This window comes from Emydura macquarii, unplaced genomic scaffold (genome assembly GCF_026122565.2).
Source record: "Emydura macquarii macquarii isolate MOO-44397 ecotype Brisbane River unplaced genomic scaffold, CSIRO-AGI_Emac_v2 contig_499, whole genome shotgun sequence".
Lineage (NCBI taxonomy): Eukaryota > Metazoa > Chordata > Testudines > Chelidae > Emydura > Emydura macquarii.
In genome coordinates this window covers 13,219,757-13,229,694 of record NW_027130636.1, presented here as the reverse complement: position 1 = coordinate 13,229,694, position 9,938 = coordinate 13,219,757, and the positions used below count along the sequence as shown (strand labels likewise).

General features: G+C 44.5%; 1 long non-coding RNA gene across 1 annotated transcript; it reads right to left on the bottom strand.

Moving 5' to 3' along the window:
• Positions 1–289: 289 nt before the first annotated feature.
• Positions 290–8,881, bottom strand: LOC137147001 (uncharacterized). Its single transcript, XR_010918126.1, has 5 exons — positions 8,614–8,881; positions 5,829–5,921; positions 2,922–2,995; positions 1,540–1,611; positions 290–646 (listed from the first exon to the last, which is right to left on the bottom strand). It is a non-coding gene; the product is annotated as an uncharacterized lncRNA (long non-coding RNA).
• Between the last annotated feature and the right edge of the window lie 1,057 nt (positions 8,882–9,938).

Sequence of the window (9,938 nt, the reverse complement as noted above, 5' to 3'; positions counted from 1 at the left end):
GGAACCCCCTTTCAGGTAGTTAAAGGCTGCTATCAAATCCCCCCTCATTCTTCTCTTTTGCAAACTAAACAAGCCCAGTTTCCTTAGCCTCTCCTCATAAGTCCTGTGCTCCAGCCCCCACGACTTCTTCTGCTGGTAGGCAAGCTAAACGGGAAGACACACAGCACTAGAAACCATTTTCAACAAATATTCTTGTCTGCAGCACAAAAAAAACCAACATTCCTAAAAATAACCCCAAAAAACTAAAAAAAACCCACACACCAATGCAGAGTGTTTAATTTATAAAATTCTTTAATCCAAACCTTGACATATCAAGAAATGCAGGTATTTAGTTTATAAAAATCACATTGATGGCAGCATTTTCTCTCTGCTTTAGATCTGTCAAATATATCTAAGATAAAGGCTAGTGTGCTTTGTTTATCTACAAAACATATAAAACATCAATGTCACCTTCCCTGCCAGGGACCTTCTAAGGTGTCAATGTGCATGGAACTCCCTTAAGAATTCATGGACGTTTTAAGAAGCAACCGATTGCAGGACTGCTCTCTTACTCAGCATCATTGCCGATGTGGAGGGAAAAGTAGTTCAGTTTCTCTCCTGAGATTGCGAGCTCAGATACTAGTGATAGCTTTGGTGAGGTGGACACCTGTCAAGGAAGAGTGGGGCTGAGACCATTAACTCAGTTTATATAAGCCTCAATATGGAAATGAATTAGCTTACTGTTAGCCTAGGATAGATTGAAAGCACAGGTGAAAATCTTCATATCACATTACTGTCCTATAGGCCACTTAAATTAATCTTTTAGAATAGGAGTGGAGGAGAGAGAGAGGAAACAAGAATAAAATAATCAGTTGAGCAAGACAAGGTCAGAACATCACAGCATTAAGCCTCCCCCTCCCCACCTAAAAAAAAGTTTGCTTGGAGTATATGCTAATCAAATGAAGGTTGACAAGGTTATTACAATATGACTGCCTCCCAATGGCTTGTGAGAAACAAGTTGTTGATTTCAGTACAGTTCCTAAATATATAGTAGTTTTGTTTGTCAGAATGGCAATCTCATTAGGGCGGAAAGACTTAACCATCACTGTGCCTTACAGAAGGTTCGTCGCCCCAGTAGCAGAGGCACGTTGATGAGGTAATTTAAAGGAAGCTACTCTGCTCTGTTCGATCCATTCCGAGAATAAATAGAGGGGTGTTAGCCTGCTACTTTTTCAAGAGCATTATATTCATTTTAAGAAAGAGAACATATATTTGAAAGTTAAAAGCCAGTGATAAAACAACGACATAAGATTATAAACTAATACTTTGTGAGCGCTATTTGTGTTTTAATTAAAATAATCCTAATTAGTTTTAAAGACATTCAGAATGAATAGCAAACTGATAAGCAATTCTGCTTTGATAGCATTACAGTGCCAGGGATTTCTTTTAATTAATTTCTATTTTCTCAGTGAAAGAAGTTTGCAGATAGTAATTGCAGAAAAAAATATTTTCACCGTCAGATTAGATCTATTTTTGGTCTCTGGAACCAATGCAACTCACCTTACTCAAATGCAGAATCCCATTGAACTTAATGAGGGCTACTCAAGTGAGGAGAGCGAACAGGATTTGATTCTGTTAGTAAAGACATCAAGAAGAGTGTGTTTTGAAAATTGTGCCACAAAACAATTATATAACATTAACCATTACAAAGATGGCATACAAAGTATGAGGAAACAGACAGGCAGAAACCCTTGGCCAGTCATATTAGGGAGCAGAAATATTTGGAGATGAGCACAATCAAGACAACTTTGGGGTTGTAAAATCTCAGTCAGGATCAGCTTTGTCAAAAGTCAGTTTAAAACCAAAATGGGTGGAGCTGGGTGTGACCTTATATAAAACAGCAGAGGGCCAGATGTTGAACCATTTAGTGAGCCTTGTGAGCACTGATCAGTTACTTGCCCAAATAGTCATTATAGGCTCCCGTGCACATAACTGCACACCAGTAGTACAAAGGGGGCACGTGGCCAAAAGTTTGAGGAGACAGAGAGAAGGCGTGCACAGAAAGAATTTCGATTTTTGGAAAATGAGAGTTAAATATTCCTACTTGTTCCATACATTGAGGGAAGCTGGCAAAAGGCTGTATTAAAGATCACAGCACCAGTTAGAAAACTGGATCTGATTCTAATCCCACAGGGACACTGAAATGTCTGCACTAAAGAGTTACAGAGGTGGGGAATCAGTTTCAGATCCATTGCTGTTCTGTGCTGTCCTTTCCTCCTGTTAACAAGTGGAGAGGGGAAGGCATTCTTTTTCATTTTCTGACAATGGGGCTTGGTGTTCATAGATGCACCAAGTATGAGAAAAGATTTCACAATTTTTATTTCTAAATATTCTAGCCTTCTTTAATTCAATCAACATAATCGGCTAAGCAAAGCATTTGGGATGTCACACATTTGTCTCACAAGATAAAGTGTACCTTAAAGGTGTTCTTCCCTATGTTTTAATTAACACGGTGTGTTAATGAGTTTTGTCATATAGTAAAGGGCTACACTAGAGAAGGAAAAATGTGATATTTTTGTTACATATCACAGGCAGTCGGGCCACTAGATAGAGAACTAGACTGGCACGTAGAAGATTAGGGGATCTATTCTCTGCTCTGCCACTAAACTGCTCTCCGTGAGTTCATCATTTAATCCTTCTGTGCTTCTTTTCCTGCCCACCCTTTGTCTTTTCTATTTATAGTGCAAACTCTTTGGGGCAGCGCTGGTCTCACTCTAGATGTTTGTACAGCAACTGACATAGCTAGGCTGATCATAGTTGGGGCCTCTATGTACTGCTGTAAGACAATTATGTCAGTAATCACCTCCTCATTAGCTTTCAGAAGACAAAAACTCTCCTTCCAAACCAAAGAGAAAAATAAAATAAAATAAAATCATTCTTACCCTGATCTTGCACCAGTGGAGTAAAGCCAGAGTGACTCCATTAAAAGAAGAGAAGTTCCAGTAGTGTAAGATTACTGTAAGAGAGATCACAATGCCGATGCAGAACAGGTACGATTATGAGAAAAATCACATTTTCATCAAGGTAAAACCCCTCCCATAAATGATACTTGTTTATTATGGAGGCTTTGCCAGTACATCAATTGTGCATTACCAAAGATGCACAAACTGTTGAGACTGAAAAAAATAGCTAATTTTTCCCTTATGCAGAGAATAATTTGGTAAGTTCTTCCTTTAACTATGCTTAGCATTTGGCAGCTGAGTGTCTGGGTTTCCACTTACCCAGTTTTTGATTCCCTTAGCTCAGTTCCCCTAGTTTCCAAGGCTAGTTAATTTTTTTTTTTTATTACTGACCCATGATTTGGGAACTACTCCTCCTCCCACAGCATGGATCTGCTGCAATGCCAAATGGCAGCATGAGGAAGAAGAAGAAATCAGAGGATGAAAAATAGCAGAAGAATAAATGCAGAAAGCTTAAATTTAAAAAAAAGTAGTGCAGCAAATTTAAAAACTAATAATGCAAGAAGGTCGGTCATCCTCTTGATGCACAAGAGAGTAATGTGCAGTATTCTTATTAGAGCTAATAAGAGCTACACACATATTCCCCCCACAGAGAGGAGAGAACAGATCACATAGTGTTTAGTAATTATTGCTGTTTCTTTTCAAGGTGTGTAAACTAGTTGAGCTTGCCAAGTTAAGGATAAATTATATTGATTCAGCCACATTAGTTGTAGTGCCCACGCTGGCAATCGGATTTCACCATGGAAAAAAAAAATTCTGCTACACCTAAATTATTTGTCATAACTAGCTGCTATCTGTAGACATTCAAATTTGTCTCCTAAAAGCAAGATGTACTGTGTCAAGAACCTCTTGACATTTATAACCAAAAAAAATGATTTAAGAAAAAAAAAACACCTGCAGGTTTTCAAATTTATTTTCCAATAGGCTGTCAAATTAATAATCGAGAAACATAATTCAGAGCTGAGAGGTAGGAAGAAGTTTCATGATAGACAGTTGAAACCCACCAGCAACTACAATCACAGAGTGTGAAGAAATACAACCCTTTTTCATTTTCTCATTTTATGCTATGGAAATGTGAAGTGTGTATTATTTAAATTAAGGAGAGAGAATTTGGAGGGTTTTTGGGGTTTTTTTGGCGTCATTGGAATATTTATTTCCATTATACACCTGCTTTCTCACAAGGCTGTCACCATTCTGTTTAGAATTGTAATACATGCTCATTAAGGGCCAAAGTTTTCCTCATTTTACACTGATATAAATGCAGAGCAAAGCTACAGATTTCACTGGAATAACTCTCAGTTTACACTGGTGGAGTTCAGAGCAGAATTTGGCCCCAAGAGGCAAATGCAGCACCTACTGAAGTCAATGAGGCCCAGACTGTCAAAGTTATCTAGGCTCTTATCTTCCACTGAAATCAATGAAAGTTAGGAGTCTAAATGCCTTTGAGGGTCTGGGCCGGGGAGCAGGACTCAGCCCCAAAACAATAGTGATAACATTATAGATGATTTAACGTTACTTTTGAACGATAGTAAAGAGCTGATATGAGAGTTATTTTCCCACATGCAGTACATGGTTAAGACAAACATCTGATTCATGAAGATGATGTAAGATAAGCAATGACTAACTATGGTAGTTATATGCAGTGTTGTTGTAGCTGTAGAGGTCCCAGGATACTGGAGAGACAAGGTGAGTGAGGTAATCTCTTGGTGAAAGAGACAAACAGAAGAAGAGTTCTGTGTAGCTTGACAGATTGTCTCTTTCACCAACAGAAGTTGGTCCAATAAAAGATATTACCTCACCTGCTTTGTCTCTCAAATATCGTAGAGATCTCATTTCAGCAATCCTTGCTATTTGGAGATCTGGGTTTTTTAAATCAGGAATCAGTGTTTTTGTCTCTTACAGTTTGTATCATCTGAAAGACGTGGTGTGAGGCATATATTTGATTAACGCTCTTTCCCTCTTGAATTAACTCATCTGAACTCAATTTGGTGGCATGTTTCAGTCTCAACGCTTTATGAACTTCTGTTACCAGCACCTCAAAGTGAACCCCTCAAGTAGCAAAATGACATCTAGAACAGGGTATACATACGAATATAGGACTGGAAGGGATTTGCTGTGTTATCAAGGCCCGTTCCCTTCTATTGCAGGCAATCCTCATTATGTAATCCCATTTGTAAACCTATCAAGCTCTTAAAACTAGGTGGGTTGTTTGCCCTGACTACTCCTCTTGGAAGCTTCTTCCAGAACCTCACTCCTCTGATTGTTAGAAACCTTCTAAATTTCCAGCTTGAACTTATTCATAGCTCCTATTCATGTAGCTCTTGGCCAGTTAGCAGAGGCTCATTGAGTGGTGATATGGAAAAATTCACATCTACACTGGGCTGTTATCTTATAATATTATGACAGTGTGTGTTATATTATCTGGTGAAAGCTGTAGTTACCACTGGGCCATGGCTTCTATTGCCTCATCCTCTATTGTGCCCTTGGCAACTTCGGGCCACCCCGGGCCACAGATGGTGGAGTTGAGGCAGATGCCAGGCCCAATGGCCGCCTCAGTGCAAGTGCACTCTCCAGCACTGTAAATGCTTTTGTGTTAGATAAATTTAGCCTCAGTGCCAATGCCTTTTCTGATACCAGGTGGGAGTGTGTAGCACTTGGTTCCACTGGTGCCAACTCCCCATTCCTCTTCAGCACTGATGCTGCCCACATCATCTCCCCAGTGGGTACCAGAGGCCATCCTTGGATCGTTATCTGTACAGAAATCGGTACCATCCTCACAGCAGGGACAGGGGCTCTTGGCCCAGTGGCTACTGGGCACAAATGTCTTACCCATATGCCTTATGGCCTCCTTTGAGTCCCTGCTTCTACAATCAACTGCTGAGCTTGTTCCTTTGGGGCTTCCAGAGTTGTCCTTACTGGATCCTGTAGTCCAAGAGCAGAATCCATCATTAGCAAAGCAAACCACCTCCTCATCCTCCACAGACAACTCTATCTTACCAGGCTTCTCCTCTCCCTCAATGCCCAAGGACTTTAAGGTATATCAGAATCTCGTGGCATATGGCTAGTACCTGTGCCTACTGAAGGAATTGCTGCAGGAAAATATACATAAGCTGTTGAATGTTCTCCAACCATCTTCTCCAGGGATATCAGACCTTTGATTAATGAGGCTTGTAGAAAGGCGTTGTGGCCTTCCTCAAACCCTGGGCCCGAGGAAGGGTCACGGCGCCCCAGCTGGGCAGAACAAGGCCCTACGGGCCAAACAGTCAGGAAGCAGGAGGACGGAGCCAGGGCAGGAAAGGAAAATATAAAAGGCCAGCCCTGCAGCTCAGTGAGGGGGAAGCTGCTTCCAGAGGCAGATGTGTCTTCCCAGAGGCTGCGGTCTAGGCCTGACCCAGGCCCTGCAGCTGTTTGGAGCAAATGCACTGCCGACTGGAGCCTCCACCCTGCCGACTGGAGCCTCCAAAGCCTGCCCAGATTGCCGGCCCGAGTGACTGGAGAGGGCCGCTGGGCACGAGTAACTGGGAGCAGCTACTGGAGACTGCTGGGTGGGAGAAACCCCCTGAGGCCAGCCCTGACCTGGAGGAGATGTCTGATGTAGGGGATCCCACACAGCAGCGGACTGAACCTGGTGGACCAGAGAGGACCCTGGGACCTGGAGAAGCTGCTGATGACCCCAAGGAGTTCCCAGACCTGCCACCGGTTGATGGTGAGGGACTCGCAGGACACCCGCTCACTGATTACCCCAGTGACCCGGAGGGAGACGAGTGGATGTAGGTACCCAGGGGTTGGGTGTGAGGAAGTAGCTCAGGGACAGCCGACTAGAGAGTGGCTGAGTGCGTGGCCAAACCAGTCAACGTGTTGCAGCTGGATCCCCACTGACTCAGTGGCAAACCACTTTGCCACTGGTAGGGCCCTGGGCTGGGATGCAGTGGAGTCGGTTGGGCCTGCTTCCCCTTCCCCCACCTTTCCTAACCACCCCGGGACTGCTTGATATCCTGAGCTTGCCTAGCAGAGGATATTGAGCTCTACTCACCCTGCCTGCTTGCAAGGTCGGGGGGCTCCAGACTATTTTGCCTGCCCTGCCCACTGGAGGGCCGGGGGCTATTGACTGCCTTATCATCCCTGCCCAGCTTGAGGGCCAGGGGCTGTAAACTACTTTGCTTGACCACACCTGTGGGAAGGCTGGGGGCAATAGACTGTGTGATCGCCCCGCCTGTTGGAAGGCCAGGGCTACAGACCCCTTATCAGCCCTGCCCTACGGGAGGGCCAGAGGGCTACAGACGGTGAAGAAAGCCTGCCCCACTGGGGGCCAGGGCTAAATACTGGTAACCGGCACCGCTTATTCCCCTAGACCAAGGCGCTGTGGCCTTCCTCAGAGCCTGGGCCTGAAGAAGGGTCACGGAGCCCTGGCTGGACCGTGCCGCCAACCTACAAGGCTCTTAGAGCTGTCAAAGGTCCTCTAGAGTATTCTGGCTCTGTTGCCTCCCACAGATCAACCAATATTTCATCCCCATGCAAGGGTTTGGTCACTGGCAAATGACAGGGCATAGCAGGGGAGGTAGGAGTCTAAGCATATGAACTTGATAGGAAGGAAAATTTATACCTCTTCTTCCCTGCAGATGTGCATAGAAAACCAACAAGCTCTACTGTCTAAGTATGATTTTGTTAATTGAGCGGCCACCTCTATGTTTGCAGGCAAGTTGCCAGAAGCCTCCAGGGAAGAGTTCGAGGCATTTGTTGCAGAAGGCCAAGTTGGTAGCCAAGACATTACTGCTCCAGATGTGGCAGATGCATCAACCAAAATTATGGCTTCAGATGTAACCATGAAGAGGGCCTGAAAGCTGCAGAACTTGGGGATTGTGCCTGATGTAAACCAGACTATTGAGGACCTATCTTTTGAGAGTCGGGTTTTGTCCTCAGACAAGACCAACAAGGCCCTGCACACGTTTAAAGAGTTCCAGGCCACTTTGTACTCCTTGGAAAGTTTTATACTCCAGCGATACAGAGATGCCACTATAGCAATCAGTAGCAACATCACCACTGCTACCACCACTCATGGTGCTCTTTCAGTCAGTCCTCCCTTCCTGAGAGGCAGCACAATTACCCAAGGAAGGGGCATAGATCCCACAGGCGGAGATCCTCTGGTTCCGGGTTCAGTCAACCAGCTCGCCCGCCCTCTCCTGGCATCCAGCAAATGCCATTTTAGCTTGTGTCCAAAGCAATAATCCAGTAGTAACCTCTGCATCACTGTTCCCCTAGGGGCAGGCTGGCTCATTTTTACAGTGTTTGGGTCTCAACTGCCATGGACAACTGGGTCCTAAGCAGATTCAGATTGGGTTATGCGTACAATTAGTCTCTGTCCCGCCTCCCGACTCCTTACCCTGTCCTTCTTCAGGGGCCTCACAAGACATTGCTTCTCAAGCAGGTTTAGTCCTTAGTAGCTGTGGAAGCTGTAAAGGAAGTTCCTCTGCTGCGTCAAGGTCAGGGATTCTACTCCCGGTATTTTCTGGTTCCTAAACCGGAGAGGGGTGAGACCTATTCTTGACCTCCATTATCTCAACAAATACTTCACATACCAGAGATTGATGGTCACTGTAGCAACTATCCTCCCTACCTTAAATATCAATGACTTGTTTGCTGCCTTGGACCTTCAGGATGCTTATTTTCACATAGCAATTCTCACGAGCCACTCAGCATTTCTCCGTCTTCTTGTGGTGAACTGGGACTATCAGGACACTGTGCTCCCCGTTAGTCTGTCTTCTGTGCCTCGTTTTTTACCAAATGCATGATTGAGGGAACAGCATACCTCAGGAAGAAGGGAATTCATATCTTCCCGCATCTGGGTGATTGGCATGTCCAGAGAATAAGTCCTTTCTCATGATGGGCCCATATGAGGGAATAAGCACAGCATGAACTGAACAGTGGGAAGTCAACATTGGTCCCAACTCAAAGAATCGAATTTGTGGGGGTCCTGAAAGACTCTATGAGTTTGACAGCATTTCTGCCAACTGACTGATTCCAGGTGATTCACTGCCTTTGTATGGAACTACAGTCTGAACCCCCGACCATAGCTCAAGTATGCCTGAGATTGTGGGTCACATGGCTGCCTGCACACAGGTAGTCCAATTCACCAGGCTGCACCTACAAGCTCTTCAGATATTGCTGAAGTCAGTCTATCATCTGAATTGCTATCCTTTGGACAGTCTGTTTGACTTCCCTGCCAAACTTGGGCTCCTTATGATGGTGGACAGTTCAGGGCAACATGTGCCAGTGCCTTCCTTTCATTCAGTTTCTGTCAACCAGACTATTATCACAGATGCCTCCCTAATGGGCTGGTGATCACACCTGGGATTGCTGAAAGTTCAAAGCCTGTAGTTGGAACAGGAAGCTTTTCTGCATAGTAATGTCCTGGAGCTTTGTGCCATCTACAATGCCTGTCAGACTTGTCAAGATCACATCAGAGACTCAGCGGTTCTTATACTCACCATGATGTACTACATGAACAGACAGAGGGGAGCACCCTTCAGTGCAATCTGTCAGGAAGTGATCAGGCTCTGGCCCTTTTTGCATCAGGGAAAACAGTCACAGGTGTAATCACTTACCTAGGATCCAGAATCACCTGTTAAGTCATCCCTTTCAGATGCAAACGTTGGAAGGTAATCCTGTAATCCTTGTTTAAATAGGTTCTGAGCCCCATCTCCTGTGAGTCCAGTTTGTGAGTCACCTATGTGGAATACCCAGTTGTATTTATTTGAAGATGAAAATGGTTACTTAATGCAACTGTTGTTCTTTGAGGTGTGATGCAGACATGTATTCCAGAACCCACCCTCCATCCCCCACATCCCCACTCCATCTGAGTATCTGCTTCTGCTATTCAGTGCAAAAGAACAGTTGGGGGTTGGGGGCAGTACCTCCCTTACATGGCCTGGGAGGGGCTAA